The sequence below is a fragment of the Pan troglodytes genome, chromosome 4 (assembly GCF_028858775.2).
Source record: "Pan troglodytes isolate AG18354 chromosome 4, NHGRI_mPanTro3-v2.0_pri, whole genome shotgun sequence".
Lineage (NCBI taxonomy): Eukaryota > Metazoa > Chordata > Mammalia > Primates > Hominidae > Pan > Pan troglodytes.
Window position 1 is genome coordinate 18,102,353 of NC_072402.2, and position 21,803 is coordinate 18,124,155.

At 39.1% G+C, this 21,803-nt stretch overlaps 1 long non-coding RNA gene across 2 annotated transcripts in view; it reads left to right on the top strand.

Moving 5' to 3' along the window:
* The window catches only part of LOC751002 (uncharacterized), a 68,515-nt gene extending 48,222 nt beyond the window's left edge, over positions 1-20,293 (top strand). For both annotated transcript variants that reach the window (XR_010157170.1, XR_008547882.2), the window contains one exon: positions 19,088-20,293. This is a non-coding gene — a long non-coding RNA (uncharacterized LOC751002). The remainder of the gene's footprint in view (positions 1-19,087) is intronic.
* The last annotated feature ends 1,510 nt before the right edge of the window (positions 20,294-21,803 follow it).

Sequence of the window (21,803 nt, forward strand, 5' to 3'; positions counted from 1 at the left end):
TGGTTATTTGCTTTGATTTCTGTTTTCCTTTTAAGGGTCCTCTTTTTGGTATTTCCTTCTCTTTCATATCTGTTGGAGCAGAAATACCAAATAATATTTTCATGAGCTTACATAAATGAGATAAATAGAATAAATTTGAAAAAACATCAAGATTGAGTTGCCTCAAAGGAAAAAAAGTCACACAAAAAGAAGGTGGGAATTAATGTACTTGAGTATGGAAATTGATTAAGCAATAAAACTATGATGACATTTATTTTTGTAATTCAGTTATGAATCATGCTTAAATGTGTACTTTATTCACTTTAATTATGGTGTTTGATTTTAAAGTTTTTCTTTCTCTCAATTATTGATACATTTTCTAGGGAAGTCTTTCTCAAGTATTTGTTTTCATGTGACTTTTTATAATCATGGCTCTCAAAATCTAAGGATGGATTTTGGACAGCCCACTTCTCTCAGCAGTGTAAAATGAGTCACATGGGTCACATTTGTCTTGAGTCCCTTCAAAGACTGGAATGTGAGTAGAAATCGCAGAGCAACTTTCCCACGGCACTAATTGCATGTGAAGGACAAGACACTTCCATATTGTAATACCAAATATAAAATAGTGCAAAAAAAATCATTGGTTAGAACTGTTCCATTTGTCATACACCTTCCAATTTATAAAACAAGAATTTTTCTCTCTTCTCCCACCCTGTTGGAGGATCAGCTTTATTTTTCAAAATTTGGATGGAAATCAGTCTTCAGTCTGCTCTATCTGAAAAGAGAAAAATGCTTGCAACAGTTTGAAACACTATAAATTGGAATACTTGAAGTCAGTTATCTAGGATTTTTATATCACTCCTCTTCCAAACTCCCGCTTCTCACTGATGAGGGTTTCTTTCTTACTTTGAGGGGAAGAATACACAGCAACTGTAAAAATGTAAAATAAAGTGAGTTCATCTGATTAGTCTGCAATCTCTCTTTTCGTTTGCATCTGGAAATTCTCAAGTAGACACATAGAAACTTGCAGCAAGCACGCTTTCTTCCTGTGTGTTTGTCTGCACCTTCCATGCCATTTTCCAGCCATGCTTGTCTTTTGTTAGGAATTAGATGGTCAGAATGAGAATAATTTAAAACATTTTTTAAAAACTTTATTTTTTAAGGACACTTTTAGGTTCATAGCAAAATTGACAGAAAAAAACAGAGATTTCCCATATATCCCTCCTGTCCCCCTCACCTGGCCTCCTCCATTATCAACACCTCTGGCCAGAGTGGTACCCTTGTTACAATCCATGAGCCTATACTGACACATGATTATCACCCAAAGCCCAGAGTTTACTTTAGGGTTCCCTTAGAGTTGTATATCCTAGGGGTTTAGACAAATATGTAATGACATGTACACAGAAAAATAAAAATTTTAGGTCAACATCTCACCTTTCCTGTTCAGTATTAAATATGAAGCAATTGTTGTGCCTTTTCCAAAAATAGTCTGCCACAAGGAGCAATAAGTAATCAGAATTTAAGGGGAAGGAAAACGGAAAATCAAGAGGCCTGCTTTACATGAACACACGCACATTTTATAACTTCTATTATACTTTAGAATGTTATTCTACTGGATTCTGGATTTCTAGATATCACACGAAAGTTTAACTGTAATTAGGAAGTACTTAGCCCAGGGTGTGGCAGGGTAGTCTGGGCTCTGTTTAGAATTGGGTCAACTTGCGATGCATCAAACACTCAGAGCGAGTATTTTTTTTGGGAATCATCCACCTGAACAGGGAAATTTTCTAATTTGCACTAAAGTGCAGTACCTGCTCTCAGAACATGAGGAATTGAAGACAATCACACTCCCCCTCCTTTGCAGCAAAAGCATTTTTCACACCGGAGATCTCTGTGGAATTGTGCCTAGTTGGTATTATCTATGCAGGTTATAAGTATGAGATGTTTTGATCCAAGAAAAAAAAGCATTTTTTGCCTCTTTCTTGTTTTTGTTTACTTGCTTATTTTTATTTGTTTGTTTTCACTACTGTACCAGTCCAAGGAATCACTGGCCAAAAAGGAGGACAAAGTCATAATTGGGAAATAAAGGAGGCTGGTGGGAACTGGAAAGACCTGAATAAGTGGTTCATCAAACTGAGAAAACTGAGAAAGCAAAGCTCAGGGAAAGCAAAGCTCACTACTGAGAAAGCAAGGTTCACTACTGAGAAATTGTAGTAAGGGTGGGAATGGGGTTGAAAGAAATGCAACTCTATTGTAGACAAGAGAAAGGCCAGTTCAGGCACTAACTCATAAAGGCAGTGCATCTGCCCTGGTTTTCCTTTCATGAACAGCTAAAATACTAGGTGGCATTGGACAAGGCAAAAGCACATAATAGGATGAGGAGGTTGGTTTTGAAATTTGGACTAGGTCAAGATTTCTGGCTCATAGAAGTTAGTTGATCGTGGAGCAGTCAATGTGCACAATGGATGTCAGCAGCTAAGGCAGGCAATGGGGAAGTCAGGCAACGGATCAGAAACCCGGAGGAGAGGTGTGGAGAACCCAGAGTCTAGACCTATAGTCTGGGAAGAAAAGATCAGTAAGCCTGGTCAAAGATTCCAGGAAGGAAAGATTTGGATATCAGCACAGGTGCTGAGTTGTGGCGTGTCAAGTACAAGAATGAAGCTTGATTCCAAGCTCAGTGCCACAGGATCTTCTCTTTTCTGTGTATGCACAGAACTGTGTGCAATTTCGACAAGGCCTGAGCATGCGGTTTGCAGAAAGTAAGTTCTGCCTGATCTAAGTGTGGTGTTTGAACAAATGGAGAGAAGTAAATTTCTGATGCATAATTCAAACTGGAATATATTTATAATTATAAAGGAAAACCAGAGGGGCATTGTCAAAGTGGATGGTTATGCTCAGGTAAGAAAAAGGCATAATCCTCCTCAAAGTATCATTTCTTTACATAAAAGCCTAGAAATATTTTCTCATTCATTTATTCATTAGTTCATTTATACATTCACCAAATATTTATTAAATGTCTACTACATGTCGATATGTTTAACATCTTGCAAATTCACTTTAATTAATAACTTTCATTATTTGTCTGTTTCAATTTTCAATAATGAAGTCCATCTCTCTAATAATGTTAGCAATTAAAAATGGAGCCACTGTTGAGGCAAGTTCAAGCTCTGGGGAATTATGAAATTTACCAGAAAACATTGATGACAATGGAGAGAAACAGGATAAAATTATAAGAGCCTGAGGTGATGGTTTATAACAAAAATATTGATTTGAGAATGAATTAACTGAACCACTTAGCTACGATAAGAGTGAGGTTGGACATCCATAATGGGAGTCATGATTGATTGTATGGTCATATAGAAGTTGGTCAAAATCCCCAAACTGGATGAAGAAATCAATTTGGTGGCTTCCTTTACATTTATTATTTGAAATAATTTTAGCAGGAAATAGTAGACTAAAAAATGTAATGGCATTTTTTTTTCTGGGCTCTGGCTCAAGTGGTTTGCCAGAAATAAAGTCTAAAAGGCTCTCCTTACTGTTATATTTGTGACTTGCGTGTATGAGCCAGTTATTGTATTCTCCTGAAAGAATGGCTGTTTTTATTTAGTTCTGATTTTACCACAATGTGTGTGTGTTAGTGTGCATGAAAACACAGCATAGGATGTGTTGGGGTTGCAAAGAATAAACCTAGAACTGAGGCATGCTCCTCTATAAGCAAAGACTATTTTGAGTAGCAAATTATTTTAAACTACAAATTCTACCCAGGTGGTACTGTAGTATTTTTCTTGGCCAAACTAAACGTGAATTATTCATCAGATAAAAATTCTATTGAAAGGAGATAACGTAGGGATTTGGAAAGAGAAGTGTTGCTTATTTTTGTTTTGTTCTGGTAAACATGAGGGACTTTGGACAGCAAATGGGCAAGATAATGATATTGGCCATAGAAAGAACCATAAAGAAGAGGGAAGGGAAGTGGAAGGTTTCAGAAGGGAAGTGAGAGGATTCATGTTTGCCTTGGAACTGAAGTGCCACTACACACCGACTCTTCTTCCCAAGTTAAATTATAAGGAGAATTTGTATTTATACATTTAGATGTCCTTCAATTTAATCCTTTATATCAGAACCATGTTAATTCAGCCCAGTCTTTTTCTGATGGGTTACTCCCTATCTTCTCCTCCACTTGGTGGGAAGAGAAGAGGAACAGACAAGAGGAAAAACAAACTAAAAATAAAAGTACTATGAGAAATTTATGGCTGGGCATGGTGGCTCACACTTTAATCCCAGCATTTTGGGGGGCCAAGGTGGATGGAACACTTGAGTCCAGGAGTTTGAGATTAACATAGACAATATGGCAAAACCTCATCACTACAAAAAATACTAAACATTAGCCAGGTGTGGTGGTACACATCTATCGTCCCACCTACTTGGGAGGGTGAGGTGGGAGGATCACTTTAGCCCAAGAAAGTTGAGGCTGCAGTGAGCTGTGGTCACACCACTGGACTCCAGCCTGGGTGACAAAGTGAGAACCTGTCTCAAAACAAACAAAAAAAGAAAATTCATGGCTGGGCTTGGTAGGTCATGCCTGTAATCTTAGCACTTTGGGAGGCCAAGGTGGGTGGATCACCTGAGGTCAGGAGTTTGAAACCAGCCTGCCCAACATGATGAAACCCCGTTCTGCTAAAAATAGAAAAATTAGTCAGGCATGATGGCCTGTAGTCCCAGCTACTCAGGAGGATGAAGCAGGAGAATTGCTTGAACCTGGGAGGCATAGGCTGCAGTGAGCCAAGATTGCGCCACTGTACTTCAGCCTCAGCAACAGAGCGAGACTCTTTCTCAAAAAAAAAAAAAAAAAAGAAATTCATAAGAAATATTTATCTATATTTTCTTTGTTGTTAATGTCCTTAATTGTTCATGAATACATGGATCTTTTCCCGATTTCTAGGACCCAGTGAATGCTAAAGCTATGCTGTCAAGAATGAACTCTGTTGACACAATGGATTCATGTTATATGCCCATTTAAGACATGCAAATTCTACTATAGCTTGACAAGAAATAAGAATTTACATATAGAAAATGACTATGCCTTTCATGTCACCCAGTGAGCGTGTGCTCTGCCATGAGAATGAGATGGGTGATGTAAAGCTGTAATCTCAGCCTCAGTTTCTGGCTGTTATTCACGGCATGAGCATCTGAGTGTGCTGAGATTCTGGTAGTATTATTTAACCAGCCAGCTAATGGACTGGCCAACCAACTGACCTTTAAATACTGACCCTTGGTTGGGCGAGGTGGTTCACTCCTGTAATCCCAGCACTTTGGGAGGCTGAGGTGGGTGGATCACCTGATGTCGGGAGTTTGAGACCAGCCTGACCAATATGGAGAAACCCCGTGTCTACTAAAAATACAAAATTAGCCAAGTGTGGTGGCATATGCCTGTAATCCCAGCTACTTGGGAGACAGAGGCAGGAGAATCACTTGAACCTGGGAGGCAGAGGTTGCGGTGAGCTGAGATCACGCCATTGCACTCCAGCCCGAGCAACAAGAGAGAACTCCATCTCAAAAAAAAAAAAAAAAAAGAAAAAACTGACCCTTCTTTGGTCTTTATTGCCCAAATACCATTTCCTGTGCTCTTTTCTTTTTTTTTAATTTTTAATTTTTATTTATTTATTTATTTATTTTTGAGACAGAGTCTCAGTCCATTACACAGGCTGGAGTGTGTTGGGGAGATCTCAGCTCACTGCAACCTCCACTTCCTTGGCCCAAGCAATTCTCGCACCTCAGCCTCCTGAGTAGCTGGGATTACAGGCACACATCGCCACACCCAGCAAATTTTTGTATTTGTATTTGTTTATTTTATTTATTTCTTATTATTTTTCTTTATTTCTTCTATTAAGAAATGGGATACATGTGCAGAATGTGCAGGTTTGTTACATAGGTATATGTGTGTCACAGTGGTTTGCTGCACCTATTGACCCATTCTCTAAGTTCCCTCTCCTCACCCCCCACTCCTCAGCAGGCCCTGGTGTGTGTTGTTCCCTTCTCTGTGTCCATGTGTTCTCATTGTTCAACTCCCACTCATAAGTGAGAACATGCAATGTTTGGTTTTCTGTTCCTATGTTAGTTTGCTGAGGATGATGGCTTCCAGCTTCATCCATGTCCCGGCAAAGGACATGATCTTATTATTTTTTATGGGCGCATAATATTCCAAGGTGTATAGGTACCACATTTTGTTTACCCAGTCTATCATTGATGGGCATTTGGAGTGGTTCCATGTTTTTGCTTTTGTAAATAGTGCTGCAATAAACATATATGGGCATGTGACTTTATAGTAGAATGATTTATACTCCTTTGGGTATATACCCAGTAATGGGATTGCTGGGTCAAATTGCATTTCTGGTTGTAGATCCTTGAGGAATCACCATACTGTCTTCCACAATGGTTGAACTAATTTACATTCCCACCAACAGTGTAAAAGCATTCCTATTTCTCCACAGTCTCACCAGCATCTATTGTTTCCTGACTTTTTGATAATCGCCATTCTGACTGGTGTGACATGGTATCTCATTGTGGTTTTGGTTTGCATTTCTCTGATGATCAGTGATGTTGAGTTTTTTTTCATGTTTCTTGGCCACATAAATGTCTTCTTTTGAGAAGTGTCTGTTCATATCCTTTGCCCACTTTTTGATGGGGTTGTTTTTTTCTTGTAAATTTGTTTACATTTCTTGTAAATTCTGGATATTAGACCTTTGTCAGATGGGTAGATTGCAAAAATTTTCTTCTATTCTGTAGTTTGCCTGTCACTCTGATGATAGTTTCTTTTGTTGTGCAGAAGCTCCTTAGTTTAATTAGATCCAATTTGTCAATTCTGGCTTTTGTTGCAATTGCTTTTGGCATTTTTGTCATGAAGTCTTTGCCCATGCCTATGTCCTGAATGATATTGCCTAGGTTTTCTTCTAGGGTTTTTATGGTTTGGGGCTTTACATTCAAATCTCTAATCCATCTTGAGTTAATTTTTGTATAAGGTGTAAGTAAGGAGTCCAGTTTCAGTTTTCTGCATATGGCTAGCCAGTTTTCCCAGCACCATTTCCTGAATAGGAGATCCTTTCCCCATTGCTTGTTTTTGTCAGGTTTGTCGAACATCAGATGGTTGTAGATGTGTAGTGTTATTTCTGAGGTCTCCTTTCTGCTCCATTGGTCTATACATCTGTTTTGGTACAAGTATTATGCTGTTTTGGTTACCGTAGCCTTGTAGTATAGTTTGAGGTCAGGTAGTGTGATGCCTCCAGCTTTGTTCTTTTTGCTTAGGATTGTCTTAGCTATACAGGGTCTTCTTTGATTCCACATGAAATTTAAAATAGTTTTTTTTCTAATTCTGTGAAGAATGTCAATGGTAGTTTGATGGGAATAGCATTGAATCTATAAATTACTTTGGGCAGTATGGCCATTTTAACGATATTGATCCTTCTTATCCATGAGGATGGAATGTTTTTCCATTTGTTTATGTCCTCTCTTACTTCCTTGAGCAGTGGTTTGTAGTTCCCCTTGAAGAAGTCCTTCACATCCCTTGTTAGCTGTATTCCTAGGTATTTTATTCTCTTTGTAGCAATCGCGAATGGGAGTTCATTCATGATTTGGCTCTCTGTGGGCATATTGTTGGTGTAAAGGAATGCTTGTGATTTTTGCACATTGGTTTTGTATCTTGAGACTGCTGAAGTTGCTTATCAGTTTAAGGAGTTTTTGGGCTGAGATGATGGGGTTTTGTAAATATATAATCATGTCATCTGCAAACAGAGACAACTTGATTTCCTCTCTTCCTATTTGAATACCCTTTATTTCTTTCTCTTGCCTGACTGCCCTGGACAGAACTTCCAATACTAGGTGGAATAGGAGTGGTGAAAGAGGTCATCTTTGTCTTGTACTGGTTTTCAAAGGGAATGCTTCCAGTCTTTGCCCATTCAATATGATACTGGCTGTGGGATTGTCATAAATAGCTCTTGTTTTTGAGGCATGTTCCATCAATACCTAGTTTATTGAGAGTTTTTAACATGTAGGGATGTTGAATTTTATCAAAGGCTTTTTCTGCATCTATTGAGATAATCATGTGGTTTTTGTCCTTGGCTCTGTTTATGTGATGGATTATGTTTATTGATTTGTGTATGTTGAGCCAGCCTTGCATCCCAGGGATTAAGCTAACTTGATCATGGTGGATAAATTTTTTGATGTGCTGCTGGATTTGGTTTGCCAGTATTTTATTGAAGATCTTTGGATCATGTTAATCAGGGATATTGGCCTGAAGTTTTCTTTTTTTGTTGTGTCTCTTCCTGGTTTTGGTATCAGGATGATGCTGGCTTCATAAAATGAGTTAGGGAGTAGTTCCTCCTTTTCAATTGTTTGGAATAGTTTCAGAAGGAATGGTACCAGCTCCTCTTTGTATTTCTGGTAGAATTCAGCTGTGAATCCATCTGGTCCTGGGCTTGTTTTGGTGGTAGGCTATTAAATACTGCCTCAATTTCAGAACTTGTTATTTTCTATTCAGGGATTTGACTTCTTCCTGGTTTAGTCTTGGGAGGGTATATGTGTCCAGGAATTTATCCATTTCTTCTGGATTTTCTAGTTTATTTGCACAGAGGTGTTTATAGTACTCTCTGATGGTAGTTTGTATTCTGTGGGGTCAGTGGTGATATCCCCTTCATCATTTTTTATTGTGTCTGTTTGATTCTTCTCTCTCTTCTTCTTTATTAGTCTAGCTAGCAGTCTGTCTATTTTGTTAATTTTTTCAAAAAACCAGCTCCTGAATTCATTGAGTTTTTTTGGAAGGTTTTTCCTGTCTCTACCACCTTCAATTCTTCTGTGATCTTAGTTATTTCTTGTCTTCTGCTAGCTTTTGGATTAGTTTTCTCTTGTCTCTCTAGCTCTTTTAATTGCGATGTGAGGGTGTTGATTTGAGATCTTTCTAGCTTTCTGATGTGGGCATTTAGTGCTATAAATTTCCCTTTTAACACTGTTTTAGCTGTGTCCCAGAGATTCTAGTACATTGTCTCTTTGTTCTCATTGGTTTCAAAGAACTTCCTGATTTCTGCTTTAATTTCATTATTTACCCAGGAGTCATTCAGGAGCAGGTTGTTCAATTTCCGTGTAATCATGTGGTTTTGAGTGAGTTTCTTAATCCTGAGTTCTAATTTGACTGCACTGCGGTCTGAGAGACTGTTTCTTATGATTTCAGTTCTTTTGCATTTGCTGAGGTGTGTTTTACTTACAATTATGGGGTCGATTTTAGAATAAGTGCCATGTGGCACTGAGAAGAATGAATATTATGTTGATTTGGGGTAGAGAGTTCTGTAGATGTCTACTAAGTCCACTTGATCCAGAGATGAGTTCAAGTCCTGAATATTCTTATTAATTTTCTGTCTTGTTGATCTAATACTGATAGTGGGGTGTTAAAGTCTCCCACTATTATTGTGTGGGAGTCTAAGTATCTTTGTAGGTCTCTAAGAACTTTCTTTATGAATCTGGGTGCTCCTGTATTGGGGTGCATATATATTTACAATAGTTAGCTCTTCTTGTTGAATTGTTCGCTTTACCATTATGTAATGCCCTTCTTTGTCTTTTTTGATCTTTGTTGGTTTAAAGTCTGTTTTGTCAGAAGCTAGGATTGCAACCCGTGCTTTTTTTTTTTTTTTGCTTTCCATTTGCTTGGTAATTTTTCTCCATCCCTTTATTTTGAGCCTATGTGTGTCTTTGCATGTGAAATGGGTCCGCTGAATACAGCGCACTGATGGGTCTTGACTCTATCCAATTTGTTAGTCTGTGTCTTTTAATTGGAGCATTTAGCCCATTTACATTTAAGGTTAGCATTGTTACGTGCGAATTTAATCCTGTCTTCGTGATGCTATTTGGTTATTTTGCACACTAGTTGATGCAGTTTCCTCATAGTGTCATTGGTGTTTATATTTTGTTGTGTTTGTGCAGTGGCTGGTACCAGTTTTTCCTTTCCATATTTAGTGCATCTTTCAGGAGCTCTTGTAGGGCAGGCCTGGTGGCAATGAAGTCCCTCAACATTTGCTTCTCTGGAAAGGATTTTATTTCTCCCTCACTTATGAAGCTTAGTTTGGCTGGATATGAAATTCTGGGCTGAAATTTCTTTTCTTTAAGAATGTCAAATATTGGCCCCGAATCTCCTCTTGTTTATAGGGTTTCTGCTGAGAGATCCACTGTTAGTCTGATGGGCCTCCCTTTGTAGGTGACCTGGCCTTTCTCTCTGGCTGCCCTTAACAGTTTTTCCTTCATTTTGACCTTGGTGAATCTGATGATTATGTATCTTGTGGTTGATCTTCTCTGGAGTATCTTAATGGTGTTCTCTGTATTTCCTGAATTTGCATGTTGGCCTGTCTTGCTAGGGTGGGGATGTTCTCCTGGATAATATGCTGAAGTGTGTTTTCCAGTTTATTTCCTTTCTCCCTGTCTCCTTCTGGTACTCCAATCAATTGCAGGTTTGCTCTTTTTATGAAGTCCCGTATTTCTTGAGGCTTCGTTCATTCCTTTCCATTCTTTTTTCTCTAATCTTGTCTGCATGTCTTATTTCAGCAAGGTGGTCTTCCAACTCTGATATCCTTTATTTTCTTTAGTTGATTTGGCTATTGATACTTGTGTATGTTTTACGAAGTTCTCATGCTGTGTTTTTCAGCTCCATTAGTTTGTTTATGTTCCTCTGTAGACTGGTTATTCTAGTTAGCAATTCCTCTAACCTTTTATCAAGGTTCTTAGGTTCTTTGCATTGGGTTAGAACATGCTCCTTTAACTCAGCGTAGTTTTTTATTACCCATCTTCTGAAGCCTACTTCTGTCAATTTGTTTATCTGATCCCCTATCTAGTTCTGTGCCCCTGATGGAGAGACTTTGTAATCATTTGGAGAAGAGGCACTCTGGCCTTTTGCGTTTTCAGCATTTCTTCACTGATTCTTTCTCATCTTCGTGAGTTTGTCTAGTTTCAGTCTTTAAAAACCCCACCTGACCCTCAGGTGGGGTTTTTGTGGGGGCTTTTTGTTGTTGTTGTTGATGCTGTTGTTGTTGTTTTTTGCTTGTTTGTTTTTCTTTCAATGGTCAGGTCCTTCCGTAGGGCTGCTGCAGTTTGCTGGGAGTTCACTTCAGGCTCTATTCATCTGATTCGCTCCGGTGCCTGGAGATGTCACTCAAGGAGGCTGGAGAACAGCAAAGTTGGGTGCCTGCTCCTTTTTCTGGGACCTCTGACCTCGAGGGGCACTAACTTAATGCCAGTAGGACTGCTTCTATATAAGGCATCTGACAACCCCTGTTGGAGGGTCTCATCGAGTTTGGTGGCACGGAGAGCAGGACCCATTAATAAAGCACTTTGTGTCTTGGTGAAGGGGTTGTGCTTCTCTGGGGGGGAACCCACTTGTCTAGGCTGCCCGGATTCCTCAGAACTACCGGGAGGAAAGGTTTGCAGAGACTGTGGCCACCCCCTTTCTGAGGGGCTAGGCCCAGGGAGATTCAGCTTATTTCCCTGAGCCTCTGGCTGGAGTTATTGGAGTTCTGCAGGGAAGCCCCGCCCAGTGAGGAAGGATGGGTCAGGGTCAGGGTCAGGCCTGAAGAGGCACTCTGGCTGCTGACTGCCACAACTGGTGTGTTAGGCTGTGGGTACAAGCCTTGGGAGCAAGCCGTCCAGTCTCCTTGGCTCCAGCAGGGGAAAAGAGCAGCCTGGAGCTTTAGAGATGGATGCCACCCTTCCCCCACCCAGGGAGCTTCCGTGTTAGGCAGTTGCAAGTCCTAGTGCTGGCTGCTGCCCCTTCTCCAAGGAGCTCAAATGGCTTAGACAGCAGGCAGCCTCAGCTGTGTTGCTGGTTGACCCTCCTCCCCGAGGTTCGGTGGGTTTAAGCAGATTCCAACTGTTGAGAATCTGTGTGTTCTGGGGTTGGGACACTAGGCCCTGGCGGCATGGGTTCACAAATGGGATCTTCCGATCCATGGGTTGCACAGTTCTGTGGAAAAAGCACGGTTTCCCGGGCTAGGTAGCACACTCACTCACCGCCTCCTTTGGCTGAGGGGAGGGTGCTCCCCTGCCACACGTGGCTGCAGCACCACACTGTTCTTCCTCCTCTCCGTGGGCCACACCAGCCTTCTAGTCAGTTCTGATGAGAGAACCTGGACACCTTGGTTGCCGGTGAAGGAGTCACATGCTTATTATGTTTTTTTTTTTTTTTTTTTTTTTTTTTTTTTTTTTTAATAGGAGCCACCCAATGCCGCTGTTTCTAGTCGGCCATCCTGGCCCCTCCTATTTCTGTATTTTTAGTAGAGACGGGTTTTGCCGTGTTGGCTAGGCAGGTCTGGAACTCCTGGCCTGAAATGATCTGCCCACCTCGGCCTCCCACACGGGCGTGAGGCACTGCACCCAGCCACTCTTTTATTCTTTTCTGCAGATTGGGCTTTTCATCTGTTGTCATTTCCTTCAGCCTGAGGAACTTGCTTTAACATTTCTGGTAGTGAGGTTTTGCTTACAATATATTCTCTAAGCCATTGTCTGAAAATGGCTTTAATTCACCTTCGTTTTTGAAAAATGAACAGTTAACATTTTTCATTTAGCATTTTAAAGATATCATTTCATTATCTTCTTTCTTTTTTTTATGAGAAGTCAGCCATCATATTTATTGCTGTCACCCTGAATATAATGCATAATTTTTTTCTTTAATTGTTTTTAATATATTTTATTTTAATCATTAGTTTTCACCAGTTTGGCCAAAAAATTCCTGGATGGGTTTATCTTTGTGTTTGCCCTGCTTGCAGTTTGCAAATTTTTGGGATCTGTTGATGTATTTTTATCAGTTTTAGAATAGGTTTTAGCTATTATCTCTTCAAGTATTTCCTCTGTTTCATTCTAATCTCTTTCTGGGACCTCAATTACACATATGTTAGATGATAAAATATTGCCCCAGAGGTCTTGTATGCTCTGATCCTGTGTGTGAATTTATTCTTTTTTTTCTATATTTCTGTTTTTAAGTTAATTTGCTTATTCTTTCTTCTGTAGGTCTGGCCTGCAATTCAACTGATTTAACAAACTTTTTATTTATGGTGATGTATTTTCAGTTTCATAATGTTTATGATTTGGTTGGTTTTTTTCTTTTAGGTTTCTACATCTGCGCTGAGATTCCACATCTGTTCATCTATTTTGTCCACCTTTTCCCCCAAATTTTTAATCAGAATTCTATTAACTGTTTTAAAGCCTTTGCTAATTTCAACATCAAAGTCAACATGTCAACATCACCAGTCTGAGGGTCTGCTCCTATTTACTATTTTTTTTTCTGTTAGTTGTGGGTCATATTTCCATGTGTTTTTGTATGCCTAGTAATTTTTGATTGGATGATAAACATTTAAGATGATAAACCTTTTGTTATCTTTTTATAGAGTGTTAAATTTTGCTTTGGAAGGTGACTAAGTTACTAGCATATTCCCTTGATCTTTTGGAGGCTTGGTTTTAGAGTTTTTGAATGGGCATCTGCTATAGTTTTTCCCTTAGTTCTGTGCCATAGACTTTAGTCATGATATGTGTTTCTTATTCCTAATGTGTGGTCCTTGTAGAGTCTTAATGAGCAGCAACGGTATTTATCAAGCTCCTCTAACCTAGCCAGATTTGAGCTGTAGGCTGGAGACTCACTAGGTAGCTGCTGAGATAGTTTCTCAGTTCTTTATCCTTTCAGGTGCTGCTTTCTTCTGGATTGCTTAGATTCTCACCACGAAAATAGACAGTTTAGGTAAAAGCCAAGGATTCGAGGAGAGTTTGTTTGCAGATTTGGCAGTCTCCCTTTTTTCTGAATATTTTTCTTCCAATTTCATGTTCTGCTAGAATCTCTGAACTTCAGTCTTCCTGTCCTTTTCCCGATAGGATTACATTTCTTTGTTGATTTTCATTTTCTCTTTGTACTGCAGGGAGCCTGAATGTGTTATCAGGGGAAAAGCCAACTAATTACAGAGCTCACCTACTGTGCTCCTTCAGTTTCTGCCTGCTTTGGATTGTATACCAGTGCCTTCAAACAGTTTTAAAAAAATTTATCTGGAGTTTATATTCTTATTATAGGAGATTTAGTCTGATATGAGCTATTCTACCACAAATGGAAACAGAATTTTTGCATAAACTGATATCTAACATTAGTTGCCTGCCAGTCCTTTGTCATGTGCTGTGGGAGAGATTTATGTACCTTAACAATGATCCACATAACAACACTACAAGATAAGTATCATCATTGTCATCATCATCATCAATCATCACCATCGTATTACTGAAAAGAAACTGAGGCAGAGAGTGATAACAAACTTGCCCAAGTTTATAAAGTAAGGGACAGATGCAGGATTCAATTTTGTGTATATATATACTTTTTTTTTTTTGAGAAGTAGTCTTTTTTTTTTTTTTTTTTTTTTGAGAAGGAGTCTCACTCTGTCACCCAGGCTGGAGTGCAATGGCATGGTCTCAGCTCACTGCAACCTCTGCCTCCTGGGTTCAAGTGGTTCTCTCACCTCAGCCTCCAGAGTAGCTGGGACTCTGTGCCACCACACCCGACTAATTTTTGTATTTTTAGTAGAGACGGGGTTTCACTATGTTGGCCGCGCTGGTCTCGAACTCCTGACCTCGTGATACACCAGCCTCGGCCTCCCAAAGTGCTGGGATTACAAGCGTGAGCCACCGCGCCTGGCCTTGAGACGTAGTCTTGCTCTGTTGCCCAGCTGGATTGCAGTGGCACGATCTCCGCTCACTGCAAGCTCCGCCTCCTGGGTTCACGCCATTCTCCTGCCTCAGCTTCCGGAGTAGCTGGCATTACAGGCGCCCGGCACCACGCCTGGCTAATTTTTTGTATTTTTAGTAGAGACGGGGTTTTACCATGTTAGCCAGGATGGTCTTGATCTCCTGACCTCGCGATCTGCCCGCCTCAGCCTCCCAAAGTGCTGGAATTACAGGCGTGAGCCACCGCCCCCGCCCCCAATGTTGTATATATTTTGTATAAAGCTTGTAATTATGCCAGTGATTATCAGACTTGGCTGCAGATTGAAATTTCTTGGGGAGTTTTAAAACTACTGATGGTTTGATACCAACTCTACAGACTTTTAAAAAAAATAACCAGTTGTAACTATGATTTGGCTATTGAGATTTTGAAAGTTCCTCAGATGTTTCAAATGTGCAGCTGAGACTGAGAACCATGGTGCTATGCCGTGGTTCCCATGATACCAACTAAATCCTGTAACCAGGTCCGTTGATGCTAATTTAATTTTTTTCTTTCTAAATAATTACAGAATAAAAAGATGTTTTATATAGTTACTATTCTGATATCATAATGATTAACAATGAAAGTAAGACTTTTTGAATATCTCAAATTAGTTTTTTTAAAAAGCCAATCCATTGGTAAGGGTTCTGGTTGCCGTTATCTATATATGAGTGATAATGCTTATGAATGTAATGAGTATTTCTATTTATCGTGTAATAAGAGCTTTATACTTGTTCACTTGTTTTGTGAATAAGAATAGGAAATAAAATTTACAAGAGCTATTGGATTACTTTTTTTTATCTTTTTTACTTAATATGAAGAAAATCAATAGCTAATAATGAGAATAAAAGCCAGCCTAGCATGCGAGTCACTTGCCGATGCCTAATGACCGGTTGCTGATAGCGGCTGCTTCACGTTGATAGTGCAGCAAGGGGGCAACACATTGTGGGTGATGAAAAGTTTCTACAGAGAGTCTGGGGGCCTCAGTTTCGGTTTGAGATATTAGCCTGGTTTTCTAGTGTGACCTGAAACTGCCTCAACTTCTCTATACCTTCTCTATACCGAGGTGTAGAGACAGTTCCAAGACAGCAGTTGGAATTGAGGCCCTTCTGGCTCCAACGTTTTGTAATTATCAAATTATTTCCTCCTTGAAATACTCTTTCTCTGAAGACAGTAGAACAGTCAAAAGTAAAAGTATACTATTTGAATATGTTTTTAACTGCACCTATTTCGGTGAATAAATCCTGTAATAAACTGATGATTTGGAAGTAGAGTGGATGCTGCTAAAAGCTCAGTTCATCTGAGAAAATTCCAGATAGGGGAAGCTTGATGTAGGCAGAGAAAATGAAGAACTGTGGTAAAATTTAATGAATAGCTGATGAAGCCCATCTGACCCTCTGTGTCAGGAGGTAACCAAATGTGTCTTTGTTGAGAAGTCCTGTGACACAGAGCTGTGCTTCCACCTGGCAGGAGATGCTGGTATTGGTGGCTGCCTGCATTCAAGCCCCTCTTTCCAGAATGGTAACATTGTGATTTGCTTTAGTCAGAGTTCCTATTCTTGCTGGGGGAGGTATGGCTCTGATAGAAAGGTAATAAACCCACCAGGAAGGGCTGATTTGCGTTGGCTGGCTGCAGCATTGAATTGGGAACAATAGATGGGATAATAATGCAGTGGTTGGAGGCGGTTTGGCTTTGACCTGGGTATCATTCATAGGTTGAACACAAAGCTGTTTTTACTCGTAGTTAAACATTTGGCAATTGCTGATCAGTAACAATGTACTAGATGTCCTACTGCAGTAGCATGGTTCAGTGGGCATAACATTGACTGAACTAGAATGTAAAAATATTTGTACTTAAATGTGTCTGTTTTGCTATTGATTGCTCTTGTGAATTTGGAATCATCCTTTGCCATCTTGGCGTGTGTGTGTGTGTGTGTGTGTGTGTGTCTGTATTCATTTGCTTTGAGATGTGAAATCAGGGGAGAGGGTACCTTCAGTAAGATGAGTTTGAAATACTTAAAGGAATGAACCAAAATGAAGGTCAAAATAAAAAAATTAAGAAAAAAAGATCAAAGATGTGAAAAAGCTGAATGACAGTATATTTTTATGTAAAAGATTTTCTAGACAGAATATTTGAAATATTGAGGCCCCAAAGCTCCAATGGTTAAGCCCCCAAACACCAATGGTTAAGAACATAAATGCAATGAAAAGACAAAGGATTGTTGACTCATAGATTTACTAGGTACTTTACATATTACTTTACTTTTTACAGTCTTTGGGTAGTGTTAATTATGTGAGTATATTACCCTGTTCTCTTGTTTATAAATCAAGGTTGCCAGTTTACAGGTGGAATTTGAGGCCATATTCCATTCTTTGAAGAAGCTCTCCAACATATCAGAATTCTACACATTTTACTCTCTTTTTGCTACTCTTACTTGGGATAAATACATGCATTCTGGAAAGAATCTTTAGTGTGCGTGTGTGTTTGTGTGTGTGTGTGTGTGTGTTGATTATACTTAAGCAGCATTTTTATATACCTTCATTTTAACAAGAAGAACACATATATGTGATAAAGGTAGCATAGGTGATGTTGGGAGGAACATGAGTAGACAGTATGAATTCCAGGATTCTTCAGATCAGAGGTATTTAAGGGTGTGATATAGGTGTAACCCTGTTTATGTTCTACAGAATAGGGGAATTTGTTTTCTGCTTGGACTAAATGAGCAGTTCCTCGCTTGATTACCTGCCACAGGAGTTCAAGGGTTCAAACTTTTAGAATGGTGGTTTATAGCACCTGGAAGGGGGGAGGCATGGGGAATGGAGGGGATGCAGCCTCAAAGGCAGGTAGTCAGAACAAAGCACTCTACCAAGAATAAGGAAGGTGCAGGATTGTGTGAATAGAACTCTTTTCCCCAGTCCACTCCCGGGAAAATACAGCATATGAGCTGAAGCAATTCTTTCACTGGGAAACAGTCAATGCTTTGAATAAACCTTGGGAAAGCGCATAATCAGTAACAAATTTTCTATCAAAAAAACCCCTACAACACAGTGAAGGGGCAATCTAAATATTGAGGCCAGGTTGTATGAGACAGGAATTACATAAGACACATAAAAGGGAGGATAAGAAAGCACTGAAAGAAGCTGTATCCAGAGTAAAAGCTCTGATAATTTACTGTACTTGGGGCCCAGTTCTAAGCTGTAATTCTCACTCTGGCACATGTGTTACAATATTTCACCTACTGGGAGTGCAGCTGCTCTCCCTAATCCAGAGGCAGTACAAGAGACAGAATAAGAGTTCAAGCTGTTCACAGTCCCTAATGCTCACTCCTCCACCTATTACCCATGATGCTGGGCAAATTTCCTATATTCCCTGGACCTCAGTTTATTCAATAGTAAAATGCAAACATTAAAGTACTTCCCTTGTGCATTTTTATAAGTACTAAATGAGATAATTCATGCCAGGAATTAGGAGAGTGCTCAATCAGTGTTAGCTATTAGTAAGATGGTGATTTCCTCTGAGAGAATGAGAGGCAAAAGGATTTCGATTATTGAAAATGTAACTGGGCCCTGGTGAGCCAGGAGATGGCTCATCATGAAGACGTATCACTATATGAACAGACGAAAGGATGCAGGCAACTAACAGTACTTGGATTGGAATGAGAAAATTGACAATTTTGAGAGTTTCAAGAAGTATTGAGATTATTCCAACTTCTAAATTTCAGGCTCCGTTGGAATTTACCACTTTTCTTATAGATATAAATACAGGTTGATATACAGATATAGGGATATCTATTTTGGTTTTGGTTCCTGGAGTGTAAGCTCTCTGAGGCAAGGTCTTTGTCTGACTCTTCGCTCTATCCTCGCCTGTGCTTGGTGAAATACAGTGCCAAGATAGAAATACATTTTCGGTTGTGATAACATTCTGTAAACGGCTCTTGTTTTCTGGAGTTGCTTATTGTGGAATGCTAGACTTTGATGACAGAATTTATACAGTGATCTACATTGCTCTCTGTAACTGTGATTACACATTTTTTTTAAAACCCCATGGCATTTTGAGATGACTAAAAGTTTGATTGAGTATGACTGAATTACACCATGTAATATAAAGTACATTCATTTTACCAGGAAGTTAATGGAAGCTTAAATTGCTATAAAACCTTAAAACATGATTGCATATGATAATAAACTCATTTGCCTTCTAATTAAAGATCAGTGAAAAGCCCTCAGTTGGATATGATATAGAAAAATTTCTATTCAGATTTATCCTAGAATCCACTTCTTGTGTTCTACAAGTTCTTTAGAACGTATTTCTCTACTACTTATTTCTCTCATTGTTTCTGTTTTTCAGCCATGATAAAATCCAGTGGCTTAAGACTAGAAAACCCAGAAACAAATCCATACATCTGTAGTGAACTCATTTTTGACAAATGTGGCAAGAACACACATTGGGGAAAGGACTTGTTTCTTCAATAAGTGGTGCTGGGAAAATTGGGTATCTGTATGCTGAAAAACAAAACTAGACCCGTATGTCTCGCCATATACAAAAATCAAATCAAAATGTATTAAAGACTTAAATCTAAGCCCTCAAAGTATGAAACTACTAAAATAAAACATTGGGGAAACTCTTCAGGACATTGGTCTGAGCAAAGATTTCTTGAGTAATACCCCACAAGCACAGGCAACCAAAGTGAAAATGGACAAATGAGGTCATATCAAGTTAAAAACCTTCTGCAAAGCAAAGGAAACAAACAACAAAGTTAAGAGACAACCCACAGAATGGAAGAAAATAATTGCAAACTATCCATCTGACCAGGGATTAATAATTAGAATACCCAAGGAGCTCAAACAATTTAATAAGAAAAAAAATCTAATAATCCAATTAGAAAATGGGCAAAATATTTGAATAGACATTTCCCAAAGAAGACATACAAATGGCAAACGGGCATATGAAAACCTGCTCAATATTATTGATCATCAGAGAAATGCAAATCAAAAGTACTATGAGATATCACAACAGTTAAAATGGCTTGTATTCAAAAGACAGGCAATAATGAATGTTGGTAAGGATGTGGAGAAAAGGGAACCCTTGTACACTGTTGGTGGGAATGTAAATCAGTAACCACTATGGAGAACAGTTTGGAGGTTTCTCAAAAAACTAAAAACAGAACTACCATATGATCCAGCAATACCACTGCTAGATATATACCCAAAAGAAAGGAAATCAGTATATTAGAGAGAGATCTACAGTCCCATGTTCATTGAGGCACAATAGCAAAGATTTGAAAGCAATAGCAAAGATTTGAAAGCAGCCTAAGTGTTCATCAACAGAAGAATGGATAAGGAAAGCTGGTAATATACACAACGAAGTGCTATTCAGCCATAAAAAAGAAAGAGATCCTGTCATTTGCAAGGACATGGATGGAACCGGAGGTTATTATGTTAACTGAAATAATCCGGATACTCAAACTTTGCACGTTCTCACTCATTTGTGGGAGCTAAAACTTGAAACAATTGAACTTGTGGAGATAGAGAATAGAAGTATGTTACCAGAGGCTGGGAAGAGTAGTGGGGACGGGGTTAGGGGGAAGTGGGGATGGTTAATGGGTACAAAAATATAATTAGACAGAATGAATTAGACAGAATGGTGGTAGAACAGGGTGACAGCCAGCAATAATTTATTGTACATTTAAATATAAGGATTGTTAGTAACACAAAGGAAGGATAAATGCTTGAGGTGATGGATACCCCATTTACTCTGATGTGATCATTATGCATTGTATGCCTGTGTCAAAATATGTCATGTACCCTATAAACATATACAGCTACTATGGACCCATAAAAATTAAAAATAAAAAATTGTTTTTAGTCCAGGTGCAATAGCTTATGCTTGTAATCCCAGCACTTTGGGAGGCTAAGGTAGGAGGATAGCTTGAGTTCAAGAGTTCAAGACCATCCTGGGCAACATAACAAGATCCCGGCCTCTACAAAAAAATAAAAAAAAATTAGCCGGGCATGGTAGTGCATGCCTATAGTTCCAGCTACTTGGGAGGCTGAGATGGGAAGATTGCTTGACCAGGGAGTTTGAGGCTGCAGTGAGCTATAATTGCAGCACTGCAGTCATCCTGGAGGACAGAATGAGACCCTGTCTAAAAAAAATTTTTTTTTTGAAATCTGTTGGTTAGAATGCTTCCTTCAGTGTTTCTATCAGGTCCCTCCTTAGTATCCTATACATATAATATAGAATTACATATAAAATACAAAAACTGGAAAACTTAAAAGAGATGGATAAATTCCTAAACACATACACTCTCTCAAGACTGAGCCAGAAAGAAATTCATTCCCTGAACAGACCAATAAAGGGCTCTGAAATTGAATCAGTAATAAATAACCTACTAACCAAAAAAAAAAAGAAAAAAAGACCAGGACCAGACAGATTCACAGCTGAATTCTACCAAATGTACAAAGAAGAGCTGGTACCATTCCTACAGAAACCATTCTAAAAAATCGAGGAGGAGGGATTCCTCCCCAACTCATTCTATGAGGCCAGCATGATGTTCATACCAAAAACTGGAAGAGACACAACAAAAAAAGAAAACTTCAGGCCAATATCCTTAATGAACACGGATGCAAAAATCCTCAATAAAATATTGGCAAATCAAATCCAGCAGCACATCAAAAAGCTTATCCACCACTGTCAAGTAGGCTTCATCTCCAGGATGCAAGTCTGGTTCAACATATGCAAATTAATACATGTGATTCATCACATAAACAGAACTAAAGACAAAAACCACATGATTATGTCAATAGATGTAGAAAAGCCTTTTGATAAAATTCAACACTCCTTCATGTTAAAAACTCTCAGTAAACTAGATAGTGAAAGAACATACCTCAAAATAATGAGTTATCTGTGACAGACCAACAGCCAACATTATACTGAATGGGCAAAAGCTGGAAGCATTCCCCTGGAAAACCAGCACAAGACTAGGATGCCCTCTCTCACCACTCCTATTCAACGTAACATTGGAAGTCCTAGTCAGAGCAATCAGGAAAGCGAAAGAAATAAA